This window comes from Podarcis pityusensis (genome assembly GCF_964106645.2).
Source record: "Podarcis pityusensis genome assembly, chromosome: 7".
In the NCBI taxonomy this organism is placed as follows: Eukaryota; Metazoa; Chordata; class Lepidosauria; order Squamata; family Lacertidae; genus Podarcis; species Podarcis pityusensis.
In genome coordinates, this window is record NC_138031.1 from 60,910,576 (window position 1) to 60,931,005 (window position 20,430).

General features: G+C 41.3%; 2 long non-coding RNA genes across 2 annotated transcripts in view; one reads left to right on the forward strand and one right to left on the reverse strand.

Moving 5' to 3' along the window:
• Window positions 1-4,027: 4,027 nt before the first annotated feature.
• The window catches only part of LOC308481173, a 51,651-nt gene continuing 35,248 nt past the window's right edge, over window positions 4,028-20,430 (forward strand). The window contains exons 1-2 of the long non-coding RNA XR_013988503.1: window positions 4,028-4,068; window positions 15,409-15,498. This is a non-coding gene — a long non-coding RNA (uncharacterized lncRNA). The remainder of the gene's footprint in view (window positions 4,069-15,408; window positions 15,499-20,430) is intronic.
• LOC308481172 lies at window positions 7,197-13,165 on the reverse strand. Its single transcript, XR_013988502.1, has 2 exons — window positions 12,893-13,165; window positions 7,197-8,481 (listed from the first exon to the last, which is right to left on the reverse strand). It is a non-coding gene; the product is annotated as an uncharacterized lncRNA (long non-coding RNA).

The following is a 20,430-nucleotide window of genomic DNA, read 5'->3' on the forward strand; positions in this document are numbered from 1 at the left end:
CTGAGCTGAGTAGTTTGAAACAATGTAACAATCCAAGTGACAGCTCACTGACAGTTCTCTCTCTCCAGGTTCCTTTGCCCCGGCAGTCCGTTTCAGGGGTGTTTGACACAGCGATAAAAAGTTTTAAAATCTTTTTCTGGCAGGTTCTAATCCCAAATTCCTCCCCCTTTTGCTCCTGCCTACCAAAAGGGGGAAAATTCACAGTTTATGTCTGGTTCTCTTCACTCTTTGCGATCTCTCAATGGTTGCAGCTTTTAATCCTTCTTTGCTTTATCCTTATGCAGTCCGGGAAAGGCTGACTTCCTTACTTTAACCAATCCCGTTTTCAGCCAAATTTCAAAAAGATAATTGTAAATCCCAATTAAGTCAGTCTTACTCACTGGTTTTACTTTGTAATCCAATTTTCAGGAAGGAATCGGCGCTCTCCGGCTATGGCGATGCGGCTTCGCTTTACAAGCTGGGTAGCGGCTCTCAGCACCGCTTCTCCCCCCGCTGCCGTTCCGGAGCCTTTAAAAAGGCTCCCTTGCGATTTCGGGGGGGCGCGATGGTGCCCACCGAGCCTCCTTGTTCACAGGCTTCCGCGCCTGTAATTTTTGAGGGTCCCCGCTTCGCCGTAGCGACAGGACCCGAACTTGTAAAGCAGACCCCCTCCGGAGCTCGGAGGGAAATCCGCCATTAACCGATGGCGCCGACCGGAAGTCCCCCATTTTGAGGGCCTTGCCAGGCAGCACAAGAATACTTTTACCTAAAGAGTCACATGTTCTGTTACTCTGCATGTCTTAGAAGTGTTTACTTCCTCATGTTGAAGTGCCATGTGAATTCTGTTTTTGGAATCTTACTTTTTGTTGCAATATTGTGCCTAGACGTGGGGGAGAGAGTTGATTCAGTTTGCTTTCAAAGGCAAACCTTACCCAGTTCTCACCTTTTGAAACAATAGATGAACTGAAACACAAGGACTGATTTGATTTCCCCTCGCTCTTATCAGCAACCCAATTGGAGCCTGAGGTGCTTTAAGCTAATGTTGGATGGTGGACATCAGTAGGAGAAGACTGGGAGAGAGAAATTCTGATTTAGTGTAATAATAATAATATAAAAAAACAAGCAAACTGCTGCAGTTTAATCCTCTAAATTAACTGGGTGAAGGAGGGGAGGAGTGACTGAGGGAAGAAACAAAACCAAATCAAAAAAATATCCAGCATATTTTCTGCTAAGCTCCATCCAGTTAGTGTGGATGACAAACAAAATTTCAATGAATATGGTGAGTGAAAAAAATGGGAGTGTTAAGACCCTCATGTGCCAATTGCACACACAGAAAAATCAGTTCTGAACAACCCATTTGTGAGATAATGCCCTCATCTGGACACAACTGGGGATGCAATCCCTTTCAGAATAGATATTCAGAATAGAATTACAATGGTTAACATTTCCTTTTAGGTTTTTTAAATCTCTAAAATATGTGTTATTCCATTTCCGTCCACACACCTTATTTTTCACATTGTTCAACACTTCCATATTGAAACTAAAAAGAGAGCAAAAGGTTATTTTCCATACAGTTGTATGGCTTGTCTGACTCAGCCCTTCAGCTTCATGTGCTATATGCTCCATGCATTCCCCTACCCAGCGCTCCCACTTCTTGAAATTTATAAGGCATTTTTTAAAAAACAAAAACAAAAAACCCCCCTGCAGGGACTGACTCTAGTGACTGACTTTACTACACAGTTGACACCTGTAGAAGCGTCTGTCTGGCAGAGTTCAAAGGACTTGCCAGCTGGAAATGACTTAAGAGAATGACCTCATGTATGAAGAGCTGATGGATGAAGCTTGTAAACAGGTCCTGGTTAACATTTTTCTTCTGGTTCTCCAGAAAGGTACAACTTTTTAGTGCCAATGAACCCCAGATATTACCGATATGACAAGCCAGCCAGCAGATGTTAGCGAGATAGCCCAGTAATTATGAACAAGATCAGGCAACAGCAGCCTAGATCCTCTGTCTAGGTCGTGCCACTGCAGTTGGTGGAGTGCGGAGAGCAGAATTATTTAACTGCATGCTGTTGCCTACCAAATTAAAAAAAGGAATTCCAAAAAAGCTAGAACCAAATAAAATCATTTAAAATTCCACAAAGGCTAGAATTTAGTTTTCTGTGTGAAGGGATGTATGTGTGTGCATTGAGTGTTCTTCAGCGTAACACCTTCCCCCAGCCAACACACATCTGCTGTCTAAATTGGTGCTGCCCCAGATTTACTCACTGAGGTTTAGGATGTAATGAGTACTCCAAGTAGGAAAAAAATCAGGGAGCAGAGAAGGCAGCAATGTTTCAGGGCCAGGTCACATGTGGGTGTCCCATTTAACTAATCCCACTATCTAGTGCGAGCTAAACAGGAAAGCTAAGCAAACACATGTGGGTGTATTGGAGCTGCCTCTGCTCATTTATGACTTATTCCCAGACACATCTTGTTAGCTCGCAAGTGAATCAGGACTCTGTCACCCCACCTCGTATTCTGTCACAGTTGAAGTGATTGATGTTAATGCCATTCTGAAGCTATTCACATAAAAAGGTCAACAGTGAAATCAGATCAGCGGGTATTAACATATTTGTCATGTGCCTCTCATCTTCCACAATGAAGAGCCTCATACGAAAGTCTGCACTTCCTCTTCTTTCTCATGTACTGATGCTTGCTGGGTTATATTAGATGCTTTTAAAATAAAATAAAATATCATGCTCAATAACATGCATCTGTTTTCAAAAAGACCAGCAAGCTCCTCAGGTGCCAAAGATGTCCAGTCAGGATCTCGTAAGATAACTGTCTTCCTAGCAAGGGAGACAGTCGCCATGGCAACTTCCAGGCTTCACCCATCAACAGCTTTTAGAATTTTGACAATTCCGAAAGGGACTATGAAGGAATTTCAATTAGAGCCAGCACTTATATATTTAAAAGGCAAACTTTTTGAAACAGAAAAAAATAACCTGTTAAGATAATACTAACCAACGTCACGCCGGAAATTTTAAAAATGTGTTTAGTGATACAAGAGGCATTTTTTTAAAAAGCTGTCAAAATATTAAAAGCAAACACTGAAACTGGTAAAAAAAAGAAAAGAAAACGAGAGAGAGCAGGAAACAAATAATTTATGCAAGTTTTTGCAATCACTATGTGTGGAAATCTGGCTGAGACAGATGTGCTCAAGCAAAACATGATGAACGTAACACAACACCATTTTAAGAGCAACTTCTTGGATAATGGATCACTGGGGTTTTGCTCAATACCTCCCCACTTCACCACAAATGTTCTGTGGATATGTACCCCCTGCCAGTATCATACTCCTCCTCATCACCATTGCCATTCTAGCTTGCTCTCACCACTGAAATACTCTGCACTCACTTGCAGCCAATTCTATGGAAGTTTACTTCAACATTTGTCCTGCTGAGTTCAGTGGGGCTTACACCCTTGTAAGTGGTGTGTAGGAACTTTTTCAGACCAAGGACTGTGTTTCCTCATGGGCAATTTTTCAGGAGCTGCAAGCCAGAGGCTGAAACTTTCAAAACCTTGAGCAGGACTAGGGATGGTGGAGGCATCTAGAAAACTTGGATTCCAGAAGATCTGATCAGGGCACATCAGGGCCTGCAGCAGATCATGGAGTACAATTTAAAATATACAGTTCTGTGGATCACTTTACCAGTCCAAGGCTTGCAGCGCTGCCTGCTTCTGCTTGTGAGCAGCTGGAAAAGTTCTGCTAAAGATTTATAACAGGGGTTTTTTTGGGTTTTTTTGTGAAAAATAGAGACTGTCTTATAAGTGCTTTTGTTAACATTTGAATTTCTGCACTAAAATCTGCACAGAAATGCAACAGGACGACCTTAGTCTGGGTGGGTCTGTTCATTCCTAAGTAGGACCCATAGTATGGTGAAAATAATACACATAGACAGTCCCAGACTTAGTTCTGGCATCTTCATCTGAAAGGATCTCAGGAAATAGCTTCCCTTGAGATCTTGGAGCAGCTGCCAGTGTGAGTTTATCAGAGTGGCCTCATTGACTACAGTCTGGCTCATTATGAAGCATTGCTATTTCAAGGTAAATATTGGAAACCTCCAATGGGATTTGGAAACCAGAAGCCTACTTGCCCTGTTGTAACATCTGGAGAAAGTGAAGAAGTGAGGTTGCTATTCCCCCTCATTTTCTCCCTGTTAACCCTAAGAGTTTTCAGTCAGAGAAAAGGTAAACACATACTTAGAAAAACAGGAGAGATAAAAGAAAACTCCCAGGGTTGTTCACAACATTTTTCAGTGTCAGTAGGGATATGCGAATTTATACATTTTGGTTTATCTCAGTTTCTCATGTTTCAATTCAGTTCTACACATAGCCACACCGGTTTGCAATTTTTGTAAGCTTTCATGAAAATTCATCAGCATTGTATTGCAGATTTCTCCTAACATACACATGTGAGCAAAGCAATTTCCCCTATTGTAATGCACTTGGATACCTTTTTTTTTTTAAAGGTATATTTGCATTTATATGCACAATTTAAACTGGTTTATGAATTTTTCTACATTACTTGGCTAGAGAAGTACATTGCAAAATTCAGAGAAGTGTGAATTTTGAAGGATGGCTGTGTTTCAGTCCCCATCTTGTTTTGGAAAATGTGAATTCAGGAAGTTCACCTGAATAGTGAGCCAGATCGAATTTCTCCCCATCCCTAAATGGCTCATACAGAAACAGTTGCTTGTGGTACTAGCACAGCAAACAGTCACAAAAGCAAAAGACTTGAACAGTTGCGATTGCTCAGATCAGAATTGCCACTTTGCAGTATCTTGGGTTTGTGCTTTGAGTTGTGACAAACAGTGATTTCTCCACAGTGGGAAGATTATAACAGGATGTTTCAGTCCCTCTGAAGAAACTACATCTGGAAAAGCCCTTAAATTGCACCATTTCCTGAAACTTTGTTTCTAACAATTATGATCTATCTTCCTCTTAATGAAAACCTGGTTTAAACTAATATAATTATTTTAAAAGAAAAGGGGGGATGTCTGTGATCAGAGGGACTTCTTAAAAAGGGAAAATATGTTTAATTATTACTTTTCATGCACAGTGCTCAAATACAAAACTGCAGTACATATTCTCTGTGGAAATGATGTACCTCACACAACAATATTTTGTGTCTTTTGAGCAAAGTTATACATTAACGTGTTTCTAAAATGATTTCTGAGTAATTTAAATCACAAATAAAACTGCTGGATGCCTTCAACATTTCAAACCTAATAACTTTAGTATGATACTGTAGGGTACCTCATGCTGTGGAACTAAGAACTCTTAGATTGTTCAATCTTAGCTCCTGAATTTCTCCATTTTAAGGTCATGTTGTGGTGAAAAGAGTCTTTCTTTTAATGAAATAAATATTTTCTGCTTCATATTTCAGCACTCAGTTTATCAAGTAAGCCTTAAGCTTTTTTACCAATTAATGCTACAGCCCAAATCACACAGATATGTTAGTTCCTGAGGCAGTATATACATGCCTGTTACATTTTCCAGTCTAAATACTGGCTAAGCCTAACTAGGGAATCAGATGATGGCTCCAGTCTAGGAATAGCAGGGACTCGTAAAAATGACAAATATATTATTTTTGGTTTTCTTTTTGTGTTTTTCAAGCAGCAGTTGAAGGATTCACAACTATCAGACACTGCATACCTCCAGACTGTCACTATTTTCGGGTGGGATTCAACCACGTATCAGCAAATTCAGGTTAAAGCCAACTGGGAGGTTTTGCACAACAAACCCACTTCTGAAAAAAATGGATTTATTTATTTATTTAGCAATAAGGAAAGAGTTTAGGGAAATGCATAAACTGTGGGAAAACACTTGCTTTGCCTGATCTGAAGGCAGCCCTGTATCAGTAAGTTTTCAATGTCTGCTGTCTCACTGCGTTTTTGTATTATAGTATATTATGTACATTATGTATATTATTATTTAACATTGTCTAGCCTCCTTGCAAACAAATCAAGGTGCTCAATAGGTTCTCTGAAAATGCCCGTTTTTTGTTTGTTCAGAGCATTATTTTACTGTCATATTTACAGCACACTTCTAAGCATATTTGCTCAGTAGTAAGCCCCCATGTGTCCAGTGGGATTTGCTCCCCATTAACTGAATTTAGGATTGTAGCTCTAGTCCCAGATAATGGGAATCCTGATGAGGCAGGAAGTGACATCACACACACCATGTGCAGGTACATGCATGTGATGCTGCACATCCATGTTGCAGCTACAGGCTCCCACAATCCTTAGGACGAGATGGGCCCCCGTGGTGGGGTAAAAATAAAACAAGAGCCCTTTGAAAACCCAAAGAGCTTTGTGTACACTGATAAGTAATCCTCACAAAGTTAGTCACTGCAAAATTAGTCACTTTAGTGAGGGTGAGAGCAAATGACTTGTCTGATGCCACTCAGGGTGTCCATGCTTCATGAGGCCAGAACTTCTTAGTCAACATGCTTATAAAAAATAACCAAGTCAGAATTAAACTGAATAACTTTATGTATTACATGTTTACCTCAACCTTCCTCCAAGGACTTCAAGGTGAAGTTGGTGGGTTCTTCCTCCTGCCACATTTTGTCCACACTGTGTGGTAGGTTAAGTCGAGAGATGGCAACGGCCCAACCAATGGCTCAATCATTGTGTGTTGTGGCCGCAGAGGAATTTGAACCTAGAGCATCCCACTCCCAGTCTAATAACACTCCAACTGGCCCTCCCCTCCTATGGCCAATTCCCTATAGCTTTGAAGGGTGCAACTGGCAGCTATTTTGCACAACCCATGCATGGGTACATATACCACATCTCAAAATATTTCTGACTAAAATATTGCATTTTAATCCATTTACCAGGCGGGCGGGAAATAGCAGTAACTTGGTTGCAGCACAGCCTTGTTTTCCAGCATCAGCTCGCCTTTCTCGGCTTGCCTGGCCTCATTGTGTATGTGTGCCTGAAGCCAATTATCCTGGTGCCAAGGGAAAGTGTGCAAAACCATATTGGAAGCTAATGCAGCACAAAGGGGCCCTTCATCCCGTTTATGCCTCTGGAATGTGGGGGGGGGGAGTGGGGGGGGGGAATAAGGAGACAACTTGACTCATGGAGCCAGATGTAAGTGAGTAAAGGTGTTGTGGCAATGATCAGAAGAACATCTCATAATCTTTAAATGAGGTTTTGTGCAAAGCATTCCCAAGCCAACGAACTAGTCGTGTTTATTCCGATAGAGAGCTGTGAGATGTATTTCATCCATACTATGTTTTGCATTAATGTTTTTTAAAACAGAGTGCCGATGGTAAGAGGTTCTGTTTCACATGCTACAGATTCATATTACCGATTCCAAAGCCTCATTTTGTGTTGAGCCTAAAACATTGCATTGTGCAACATGCAGTGTCTGGCATCCAAACACTTACAAGCCAAAGAATAATGAAAAAAAGCTCTCTGGATCCGAGCTCACAGGCTGCACCATCTGCCATAAATTTTAAGAAGTCAATTAAAAAGTTCTTTAGCCAATATCAGTAATGGGTAATGGGAGCATTTACGTGATTGCTAATGGCTGGATTTACATGATGCCTCAAAGTGTTGGTTATGAGGTTTGGCAGCAGTACAAAATTAGCCCTGTGATTATCACTACAAATTAGGTTTATGTTGATATAATTAGCAGTTGCAGGATAAAGAAATATTTATGCTGATACTAAAAAACAAAAACGTCTTGATGAAAGTGTACTTTCAAAAAGACTAAGCAGCCTGTGTAATCTGACTCCAGATGTTTTATTGTCTTTCTTCCTGTACATAAAACATCTCATAGCAGCTTTGGATGGACACCCTTCAATTCTTACTTTTCAGAAGTGGGGTGGTTGTTGATCCACTTCCTTGCCCATGCTCATTTGTCTGATAACGTCAGAATCAGGCAGTTCATATGGGAGGGTCTAAAGCATGCCATGTGATTTTCCAGAATCACATATTGCCAAAGCGGCCTGGGATACAGCAGAAGACCGATCTATCAAAGAATATTAGCCATGGCACGCCAAATGGAGCATTCATGATTAGAGCATTATACCTTTCTGTGCTGGATGTTGGGGGTAAATATGCCCTGTTTGTGAGCTTTCCCCAGCATATAGCTGGCCACTGCTGGAGTACTGAAATAGACTAACTCAAATATGTTCTGGCAGGGCAATTATTATATTCCTAGCTGTGTACCTGTTCCCGGTTACTCTGGCTCCCCCCCCCACTGGTGTTCAACACATGACATTAGCCACAATCCATAGGTATCCTGTAGATTCTTGAGAAGAACTCTTGCTTGTTGCGCTTTCCCTCATATCAACTTCCATCCAATTGCAAAAGGAGGCAGCGGTTAAGCTGTGGTGTGTACACTTCAGGCAGCTGTTGCACATGCTCAGAGGACAGCCTCAGTGAATTGGGAGTTCATCGCAGGGGAACAAATCAGGTAATGAGCATCAGGCGAAGATATCCCCTAGGGAAGAGATACACATATTTTGTGCATACCTTTTCAGACGATTTCTTTGCCCAGCATGACATTTCCCCACCAAATAATTCTGAAGGCATTTTGCACATAGATTTATTCGAATGCTGGGAAGTGCTTAGGAACATGCAAAAGATGGGGCATTGTTGTATCTTGCCTGCACCTGTGTTTAATTAAGTCGAGCTGAAAGTTCCTGAAACGGAATAGGTTGCTGTTCTGATTTCTGTCACCCCTAGGAATACTTTCTAGTGAACCTGAAATAGTTTCCAGAGCATCCAGGTGGAGAGCCACAACATGTCAATGATATGCAAGCTATTTGTTTTACTTTGGGCTCCCAGAGCAGTGGTAGCATCACTTTATACAGGCTTAATTTATCGCTGCCCCACTCCTACCTCTAAGCTGAGTAACAAATGGTGTACAAAATAAGGCTCTATATGGAGAAATTGGATAAAGAAAAGTTTTTTCTCCTTCTTACGTGACATGAGATCTCGGGGACATCCAGTGAAGCAGAATGGTGGAGCATAAACAGGGCAGACAAAGGAAAATAATAATAATAATAATTTATTATTTATACCCCGCTCATCTGGCTGGGCTTCCCCAGCCACTCTGGGCGGCTTCCAAAAGAATATTAAAATACTGTGATACATCAAACATTAAAAGCTTCCCTAAATTCATAAAGTGCATAGTTGAATTATCGGATTTGCTGCCATGGGAGGCAGGGATGACCGCCATCTTGGATGGCTTTAAAAGACATTTGTGGAGGACAAGGCTATCAGTGGCTACTAACCTTGATGGTTATGTTTCGCTGTTGATGGCAGTATGTTTCTGAATACATGCTGGGAATGTTGGGAATCAGCAGTGGTGGTGGTGGGGAGTGCTGTTGCACCCGGGTCCTGCTTGCAGGCTTCCCACAGGCATCTGGTTGGCCGCTGTGAGAACAGGATGCCACTGGCCTGATCCTGCAGACTCATCTTATGTCCTTATGGCTAAAATGTTTTTTCCTCATCAAGTGTGCAACCCTTTCCTCACTTATTATTTGTTCTTTATTTATAGGGCTTATTACCTACCCTTCATCATAAAGGCCCTGGGCAGATTACAACAAAACAGTGGTACAGTTGAGAATCAAATAAAACAAAGGCACAATACAACACAAAAATTTCTATTTAAACCAGAGAATAAAGGTAGAGCCTAAAACATATCTCAGCAGCTAAAGGCAAGGGAGAGGAGTAAGTAAGTCTCATGGAATGCAGTGGAATTTACTTTCAGTCAATTCGCATAGAAATGGGCTGTTAGTGTTAACTCTCTACCCATCCAATTTCACAACTGGTTCCTATTATGTTAACAGTCTTTGCAAATCACAGGATGGGAAGCTTCAGTAGCAGGGGAACTTAAAGGACATGTTAAATTCTGCAGGAGCCAGAAACACTGTGAATAACAGGTCATTTTCTGTGAGTTGGGCTGAAATGGAGAAGGCAAGAAATTGGGCAGCTGCACAAAGTTATTTTTCTTTCTTTCTTTATTATTTAAAATATTCTATGCCACCTCTGAACAGACTTGATGTGGCCAGCAAATCAATAATTTAGAAAACCCATTAAAAACAAACAAAATCCCCCAAACTCACTGTGCGTTGGGCCCAGTCAGGAAGGGGGATCACTGTGGGCCTCTTTTCCAAATACCCCCCCCAACCTGCAGCCAGCAAGATGTTCAAGACGTCCAATTCCTAGCTGGTGGAGATTCTGCATGACTCTATAACAGTATTCTGCCATTTATGCCTTAACTTTGTACTATTTTATTATCCTTGCTGAAAGCAATAAAAGCACTATCTGATTCAGACAGAAATTTGTCCACCAAACAAAGCGAAAACAAAGGAAAACGACAGCCCATTTAGCTGTTTCCGAGGTGCAAGAGCTCTAAAGGGAGCCAAGTCAGACTAGGTTGGCCATTAAAATGGCCAAACTAAACAAGCCACAATTAGAGAAACTGCTTCCAGACAGTCTCCCTCGGATTGCCCTGGTTGTGGAGTTAAGAATCTGAAGGGCTAAGTCAACATAATTGTCTCTTGTTTAACCTGGCCAGTTATAAACACTGCGTTGTATCCCGTGCTGTGCCAACAAGGTTCCACTGGAGCAACAGGGCTTCAGTTTCCTCTCCTCCCTCTACACACTCTCAAGGGGTGCTCCAGAAGATCCCCAAACTAGTGGAACTGGCTTTGAACTGCACGCTGGGCAGCTGGAGGAGACAGGAGAGGGAGAGGAAGTTACATCGCACGTGCAGAAGTCATTTGCGCCAATAGAACTAAAGGCAGAAACAATCATATTTCTCTAAGGAAGTTGAGGGGCCAGCACTATGAAGGCCCTGCCTTGTGTAACTGTGGTGGTGGCCCAAAGGGCCACAATAAATACGATAATGTGAACCCCTATAAATCCTTGAGTGTGCTTCTAATAGAGAAGTTATGGTAACCTGTTGATTTATGAAAGTGATGATTTTGCAAGTTGCTTCCCCCCATTGGGGCAGAAGTACAACTAATATGTGAATCACAAAGATACAGATCATAAGCTAGAACATAAATTGATACATGGTACATATGGCTACGTGTAACACAGGTTCCCAACATACATACTAACACAATGTAACAGAAATTAGAAGTTTAACAGAAAGTGCTGGGAATCAGAGCTGAATCAGCAAAAATTGCTAAAGCTTATTGCGCATGTGTATTAAACATGAAATGAGGTAATGATGTACATGATTGGTGAAAATTGAAATCCTTTGTTTGAAATGTTATAAATACCACCGCCAGGACCCTTGGGCGGGGTTGCAGTTTTGCGAAACAATTTGACTGTAACCTATTTCCTAGCAATAAACAACAATGGACTCATAACTCCTCTTGTCTCTGAATTTTATTGGCGTAAACTCAGAAGATAAGTAATTTTTGTCTCACGACATAACCACCCTCCTGCTACATAACCTTGTAGCAGCTCCGCAAACCCCCCCCCATATGCAACCAAGTTTTGAATTTTGTCTTTCTGAAGCTGAGGATTGTGTTTTGAATAGCGGTGATATATATAAAATGTGTACTACCACCCCTATGGTATATGAAGCCAGAGCCCATTTCCAGGTATGTGGAGAAACCACCCTAAATGCAATATGCAAGAAGCTGTGGGTTGCTGAAATCATGGGGTCCTAGCCAATGTTAATCTTACTCAGAGTAAACCCATTAAAATTAGTGGACATGACTAACTTAGGTTTATTAATTGCCACGAGTCTGTTTTAGATATCATTTAGCTGGATACAACCCACGGGCTGTTAATCCTGATGTTAATTTGGCCCAGTTTAATTACCTGAGCAGTCTTGGTCTACTCAGATCACCTTGCAGCAGGCCAGGGAGATGGAAATTGTTCATTTCCCTGGAGCAGCTATGTTTGCAAACAATTTGCTTTCTGCGAGAGAACCTCAACATTTCATTTGTCATGCTTCCAGTAAATATGACAGAGTTGCCAGACCTGCGTATGTAAATCCTAGCAAAGCTGTATTTCCAAATTGAGTGTTTTCAAAGGTGTGGGGGGGTGAGTAGGTGGGTGGAAACAGAAAGCACTTTTTAAAAACCTTGTTAACATGGCTCTTATTTAATTCCTTTTTGCAGCAGCGTGTATCTTGTCGACATTTGTATGACAGGATGTAATTAATGTTTTGTGGAATTAAATGATCTTTTTGGGGGGTGGGGGTGGGGACAGGGAATAGGTTATACATAGGTTTTCAGTTAAATAACAATTAGGCCTCATTAGGAGACTTTCCACTTGCTGGTACTTGTTTTAATCTTGGTTCCAGAAGCCATCATTTGTTGTAAGATGAAAAAGCAGATCCTGTGAACATAAGTGCAAATTGGAAAAGGTGTGTGTGTGTGTGTGTGTGTGTATGTAAAAAAAAGGAGAGAGATAATGAGCAGTTAAATGTTCTACAGAGCCCAAGCACATTTATTCCTTGCAATTCCATATGCTCAAGCTGTTCCTATTTACCTTATTCTAGAAATATACTGTCTGGTAAGGTGGTGAGGTGCTTCTTAAAGATGTCATTAATGTGGGCACTTTGGTGCATGCAGCCCAATCTCTGAGCGGTGAGAGATTTTGGGGTTTTGGCGCTTAGCCAGGGTTTCCTTGGAATTAAGGTCACTGCAGACTGTGGTGCCTTTCAGATATATGGTTTTATTTACACATCTGTGCAACCTGCACATAATTTTATTTATTTAATTTCTCTACTGCCCGCCACCTGAGGATCGCAGGGCGGTTTACAATATAAAAACACAAAAATGTGTAACATAATGACGAAAACAATACCCCACAGTTTAAAAGGCTGTAGATTGATTATTAGCCAAAAGCCTGGGGAGAAAAGGAATGTATCTGCCTACCGTAAGATCGCCGTAGAAGCGCCAACTTGCGAGGGAGACGGGGCGGGGGGATGTTGTAAAAGCAACGCACGATATCATACCACGATGTCAGGACATTGGGAGGAGCCAGGGGTTGAACCCTGTGGCAGAATGGCTTCAATAGTCGGTGGCTCCTTCTCTAAGGCATTCAGCCTCCTCCTCCTCTTCCCCTTGCAACGAAAGAACCGAAAATATATTTGCATATGAAAATTCCTGCTCCAGTGGTTCACTGAGGAAATCATGTTGTGCATGGAGCTTGCATGCAAGCAACACAGTCTTGACTCTGAACTGAATGAGAGGCCCTTTTTGCAAAAATGAGCTCTGTATATGCCCTGGAGCTCCAGAAGAAAGTTGTCCCAGCTGTTAGAGTATTATGAAAACAATAATCAGGGGCAATATTCCAGATTGCAGGTTTGCCTTTTCTGGTTTCGTTCTAGTACATTTAGATTTCAAAGATAAACATGGTAAAACGAGCTGCAGCTGTCTGGAGTGTGTATGTAATACCCATCCTATGGGCTTCTAGGGAACTGCACTCTTTTAAACGGGGAGGTATATTCTGGTAATCAGAGACATCTTGGTACCTTTGATATATGTTACATACAATATAGGCTCTCGGGGTGTTGTGTGAGAGGCCACTGCAAAATTCCCTGGATTTAACAAAAGCCAAAGTAAGCTCCGTGTGCCGCGCAGCAGCTGGGGAAATGCCTGGATCAGTTCCCAGCACCGGGGAAGCGGTGCAAATTATGCCTTTGTGCCAGCAGCAGGATTCTCTTTACGCAGGATCCTATGAGCTGGTGTTGTTGAAAAGTAGCTCACAGGATTAAGTCTTAAGGTACAGCCACAGCTTCACTTTTCAGGGGAAAGGAACCTCTTTTCCTTTCCAAGGCACCATTCCTAACTCTGACGACTCAAGGATTAGCAGGAGAAAGAAAGCAGATTGCATAATGACATATGCTGAGTCACCAGAATGCTATTACATTTTGGAAACAGGACAGGCCAGGCCAGTTTTTAAACTGCAAATATGCTTATTTCTCTAAACAAGAGGACCGAGCAAAACATAATATCCATGCCTTTCTTTTGTGGTATCTGTTTGTTTTGCTCTGTCCTCTTGCATATATATTTTTTTCATAACTCCAAATGTGAAGCTGAGCTTCCAGGACCACCTAACTAGAGACTGAAATATGTGCCTTAAGTGCTTTTGGCCAAGATTTCAGAAAACACTGGTAATAAATAACTTTGAGCTGGTGTAGCTAACAAATTTGCTCAGTGTCCTTGTAATTTTGTGTGTGTGTTACCTCTGGCACGGTGGTCCTGTGGTTGCATATTAGTTACAGCAATAAGCCTTCCTTTTGTTTTTCTCTCCCCATACACATTTGACCATTTCCTTTCACAGAACAGGCCACACTCTTCAGTGTCCACAGGTACTGTTCAGCAAACCATTACATCCTCTTTTCAATTTTGAAAAGCCAACATTTCTGGTTCAGCATACAAAATAGGCCATATTTAATTACTTTTTCAGTGTTCATACTGAGTTATATTTCAAATGTACTATGTGTATACACAAACACACACACACGCTGCCACTTTATATTTCTCTGGAGTATTTTGTTTGCTTGAATTCAGGATTTATTTTCCCATTCTGCTTATGTAAATTGTTTGTGCATCTGTGCATTCTGAATTCATTTTATTATCATATTCGAGTCATCTTTGTTTATTTGCTTCATGACAGGAGGAGTAAAATATTAAAGACCTATGCTGAAAACAACTGGTTTATCGTACTCCTGCACTTCTAGAGCAGATAAACCAATTATCAGAGCAGTCACATGGGGCGGTATTTTTGCTAGGCTACACGATTTCAGACTATAGTTGAAGGCCTGCGCGTTTGAATGCTCTCCCCTGCCTATAATAAAGAATCTTTCTGGGAGAAGGTTGTAGGTGTCTCTCTCAGGGCCGGCTCTACCATTAGACTACGAGGTGGCTACCTCAAATGGCAGCTTCTGATGGCACAGCCAAGAGTAGCAGCAACCTACTAACTCCCCCAGAACCCACTAAACTAGTATGCTGCCCTCAGGTGCACTGTAGGCTAATGTTCCACCCTAAGTGTTAAAGTAAGATTGAACTGCCTGTACTTTTGACTTTTGCATTTGGGGGGGGAGGGGCACCTTGTCCTTTGCCTGTATGTGTATAGATATTGTGTATATAAGGGGCCATCAAGTTTTCTAGGTCCGTGGGCACATAGAGCTGAAAGAAGAAATGGAGAAGATGACCATTATTTCTGCTGCCTCCTTCAACTCTACTCTCACCAGTTCACGACCAAGAGGGCAGTGAGTGGTTGGGCTCACAGACTTCGTGAGCGCTAGGAGAAGACTTCAAGGGTGGCATGGAACTCATGGTACCCCTGCTGTATATCAGTGTGTGTTGGGGGAAACAAGGGGACACTAATCTTCCACTCCTATGCCTGTCACTTAAGACAAATGTCTCATTCCACTTCATTATAGGCACAGCCCTGCTATTCAGAAGGGAGACTGGTATTGAAGCAGCATTCATCAGTGACAGCCCAGGTCTTAACCATCACTGGAATGAGGAAGGTAAAAAATGTTCTTTAAAGTTGGGAAAGAGCCTGCAAAAGCAAAGTTCACAAGACATTGCCAAATGAATAACCAAAATGATATTTTTTTTTAAAAAAAGTGTTTCAGTACAGCCCATTTTAGCCTTTAAAAACAAATCTTTACTACACTTTTATTCAACCAACTGCTGCTACTGGTGTGTCAGGCAAGGTTCACCTTATTTGCAGATGACATGGATGGGCTTGGCAGTAAGGCAGGACAGAAGTTGCCTCAACATTGTTATCACCGTTAAAATATCCAGAATAAAGTTCAAGTAGGTTTAGCTTGGAGGGATGTTTTCTAATAACTTTGCAACAAATCTTTTTCATCCTCTTGACTAACAGTCTGTACTCCCTACTTCTCACCCTGCAAAGCAGCCTTTTCCATTTGCCCAAATTTGTTACAGGCACCCTATAGATCTGCTCCAAATTTTGACATGTGAACCATTTCTTAAAAGTGGCTTATGAAATCATTTGAATAAGAGGAATAAAATTACAAAGGCTTAACCCCCCCAAAAAAACAGCATAGTTCTGCTGGAGTGCAGGCAGCACAAAAGGATTTCAAAGTCCCCTCTGCATTTTCTCACCTCATTTCTAATTATTTGACACTCAAACACCAGAAAATCTTCAAATAATTACAAGAGGTCTACAGAAAGGTAGAAAGGGGCCAGAGGAGAATGGGCCCAATCCTTTAATAAGAACCTGAATTCTTACAGTGGCTGAAAAAATGCCCTTGGGAAGGCTACAAGCAGAACCTTAGGGCAACAGTGCTTTCCCCACTTGTGGCATCCCATTAACTGGTATTCAGAAGCTTTCTGTCTGTAACACTACAAGTAGAAAAAGAACTAATAGCCATTGAAAGCTTTATCCTCCGGGACTTTGCCTAAGCTCCTTTTATAGCCGTCTAAGCTGGTGGCCATTACTATTTGTGGTTGCGTATTCCATAGTGTAACTATGTGTTATGTGAATAAATATTTCCGTTTGTCTGTCCTGAAACTTCCAACATTCAGTATCATTGGATACTGAATGTGAGAAAGGAAGAAAATGTGAGAATGTGAGAAAGGTAGAAAAACTTCTCTGTATCCACTTTTTCCATGCTTGAATGATCCTGAGCAAGAAAGACCTTAGACATACCTTTGCATCCGCAGAGATGCTCGGGTTGAGGAGGGGAATAATTATCTTATAGTCCAGATCATGACCATGCCACCATCTTAGATCTGAAAGAGACTTTGATTGATCAACATGTTTTATTAACAGTGGGATATTAATTAAATCAGATTTTAACAGGCTGTTGTGGTTGTAAAAGGACATTCATTGTTTGTGACGTGACATTTGAAAACAGAAAACAAAACAAAACCCTAAGTGCATTTCTTGATTCAGAGAGCAGCCCTATTCCAGAGTTAGGTGCATGTTGCATCAGTGTAAAGAAATGGGTGCCCCATATGGCTCCCTCCAGCCAAATGAGTCTCTGTATGTATAGGAGTTTTCTGCATACGATCACAACTCCAGGACATGCTATAAAGATGGATGGAAAATGTCCTCTTACCCTGTTGTACATGAATATTTCACTTCCATTCCTGGTTGTCCTCAACACCTTGTCATTTTGCCCAAACCATCATTTCACTTAGTTTCTCCCCAAGCTTTTTAATATCTTTGTTCTTTTACTTCTTCCCATATCTTGTGGGTTTGTTTGTTTTGTTTTGTTTTGTTTTGATTCTCAGTCTGCTGCCTTCCAGCATCCTGAAACCAATGCAAAAGCAAGACTGAGCTCTACAGCTTCTATATATCATACGCTAAATTAAGAAAGGCCAAGACCTTCAAAAGCACATTATGCTGCTTGCATATCCTCTCTTTAAAATATATACTCTGAGAAGTTCCTAATTGCTAATTTAAACAGTAGCACTCTCTTTTTTTGTCAGTCTTTTTGCTTCTCCCACGCTCTTTAAATAATTAAATGGCTAATTCCTCTTCTCTCTATCCGCGCACAAAAGGAAAGAAAGAAAGGAAACTTTTTACTATTTATGTTACAAATGTCTTTGGCTGCCAAACAGTTTGCTATTAGGAAAGCACAGAGGGTTTTGCTGATAAAAGCCAGGAATTTCACAGTTCCATCTCACACTTCAGGTTGATAATAATTGGTTTTAATTTGCACCTTTTTATTTCTGTTTGTTGGCACAGCAGTCCCAGCTAAGGTCAGGGTGTCAAGCTAGACTTAAGCAGTAACTGTCTCTTTGTTTTTGTGAATTCTTTACTGGAACCACCCAAGACTGAATGAGAATGCATGTTGCATTATCCACTGGGAAGGCTCTTCACCGTGAATGGACGCAACATTGAAAAATAAGCTGAGTGGTATTGGTATACTGCACCCATTCCGAAACTGTGTGTCATAATCCATCCTCACAAAAGCAAGCGCTTCCTAGTTTGATGAAAGAACCTATTTCAGTGGCAAACGCTTTCCTGCAGAAGATCCCAAATTCAGTCCCTGGTAATTCCAGGGATGGGGAACCTGAGGCCCTCCATGTTAAGTACAGCGATTTAATTTACTGAAATTGAGAATGCTTACATGCATTACTCTGTGTTTAATTCTGGATTTTTCTCCAGTAACTCTCGTGTGATTGGTTAAATTTGGTCACATGGGAGGTATCCTATTCCATTTGTTTCAAGGTTTAAGGAAGAAGCTGTAATCTTCAACTAAGAAAAAATAAGCCCATGCTTGGATAAGGATGTGAATGCAGATACTTTGCATATATTCCTCTTTAGTCATGTTATGCAAGGAAAGGTTTTTTGAATGTTTTAACAAGTGTTTGGACATTGTTTTAATTTCAAGAAGAGTCAGTATTGCACAGGGTGTTGGCTTCCTAGCTGCAATTTAGCTACCCTGCTAATACTTCAGAGGTTGTTGGATTACAGTTCCCATCATACCTGACTGTGGCCATGTTATCTGGGACTGATGGGAGTTGGAGTCCAACTATATCCTGAGAGCCACACATTCCCCAACCCTGAGTTAAAAGAATCAGGAAGTAGGTGATGACGGGGAGCTGTTGGAGGTTAGAATAGACAGTACTGGGCTAAGTGGACAACAAATAGGCTAGCCTCAAATAAGGCACCTCTCTATTTAGCACAAGGGATCCAGGGAGGTATAAATGGTTTTCTCCCCCCGCCCTGCCCCACCCCTCATGGAAACTGTGTGAACCAGGCTGCTTCCAATCAGTCTTCAGCAGGGGATAGGATGTTCCTGTATCTGGTGTGAGGACTGGATCATTCACTTGCTTCCAATCCAGATATATATCACAGTAGAGACCCACACAAAACAGTTGGCTCCTCTGTCTGAGGGCAGGTAGTGCATCATTCTGCACACTCTGAGCCTTCAAATGTGCATCTCATGTTAATACAGTGGTACCTCGGGTTACATACGCTTCAGGTTACAGACGCTTTAGGTTACAGACTCCGCTAACCCAGAAATAGTACCTCTGGTTAAGAACTTTGCTTCAGGATGAGAACAGAAATCGTGCTCCAGTGGCGTGGCGGCAGCGGGAGGCCCCATTAGCTAAAGTGGTACCTCAGGTTAAGAACAATTTCAGGTTAAGAACGGACCTCCGGAACGAATTAAGTACTTAACCCAAGGTACCACTGTATAGGGAAAAGGGTGCATCAGAAGTCTGGGAAACACTGACATTTCATGACAAACAGTGTTTTCGGGGAATCATATAAGAGTTTGGCAGAACTGTTAAGGCAATGTTGAGCCTGAGGGATTTTTTATTTGCTCTACATAGCCATTTGCTGGATCGAGATTCACAGTGAACCACTTTGAATGAATGCTTCATCTGCTGACATTCCAATTCACACTGACCCACTTTTTTTATTTTCACACAGACACAAACTATAGGTGTGTGCATTAGTCCGAAGGCATGCATTCTGAAATACCTGCTGGTCATTTTTTCATTGAATCAAGACTAACCAATGTTATGTTTATTGATTGCCTTCCAGTTCCTAAGTCCTTGTACGAAGGACATTTTGCAAATGCAAATGTGATTGATGGACAGAGACATTTATATTCATGAAAGCTAAGCAGGTTAAGGTTATTGTACACTCTGATGTTGTCAATAATAATCAGGAAGAGGAGGGATTAATCAGAAAAAGTGTAAATGAACGAAGCCCTTAATCTGATTGTCTCACTTCAGTTCTACTAAGCAGACAATAAGGAGAAAAAGTTTTGTCCACAGGCAGAAGTAATCTTCTAATTGTTAATTTTACATTTCTTGCCAGAGTAACTCTGCATACAAGACAGAAACCCTTGTTTGGTCACTGATAATAGGCATCATTTCCTCTACTCAGTTCAATTTTTATTAATTACAAAACACTATCAGGAAGAAATGAAAACAAATTGAATTTGCTTTTGTTACCTATTTATCACCCAGACGCTTTTCAGGGGACACTGTAGGTCCTCTTGGTGGCTTCATCCTGGCAACAGTCCTTTTATTTTTCCCAGGAAAGCCCACCACATGATTCAACAACCTTCTGAAATTAGCTCAGGGAAAGTTAAAAAAAGAAAATAATACCCATGAATTAATTGTATTTATTTCATAAATTGTTTCATAAAATTTATATATGGAAACAAAAACAAATGTGGGTAATGAAATGAATGTGCTTCTAATGTGTGAGCAGTGAAACAAGCAAGGTCTCTAATAATGAAAATGAAAGTAAATGTAAAACACCCTCCTCCCCCACTTCCATAGCCTAATGGCGCAGAAAAGTCATAGTTAGTCAATGGTGGGGCAAGTGAATTCCACATGTAACCAGAGTCACTTTTCTTTACTGTTGTTTCATACGCTCCAGAGCAGAGCTGGGCAACCTATGCCCTCCAGATGTTACTGACCATTGCCCACATTGGCTAGGCATGATAGGAGTTGGAGTC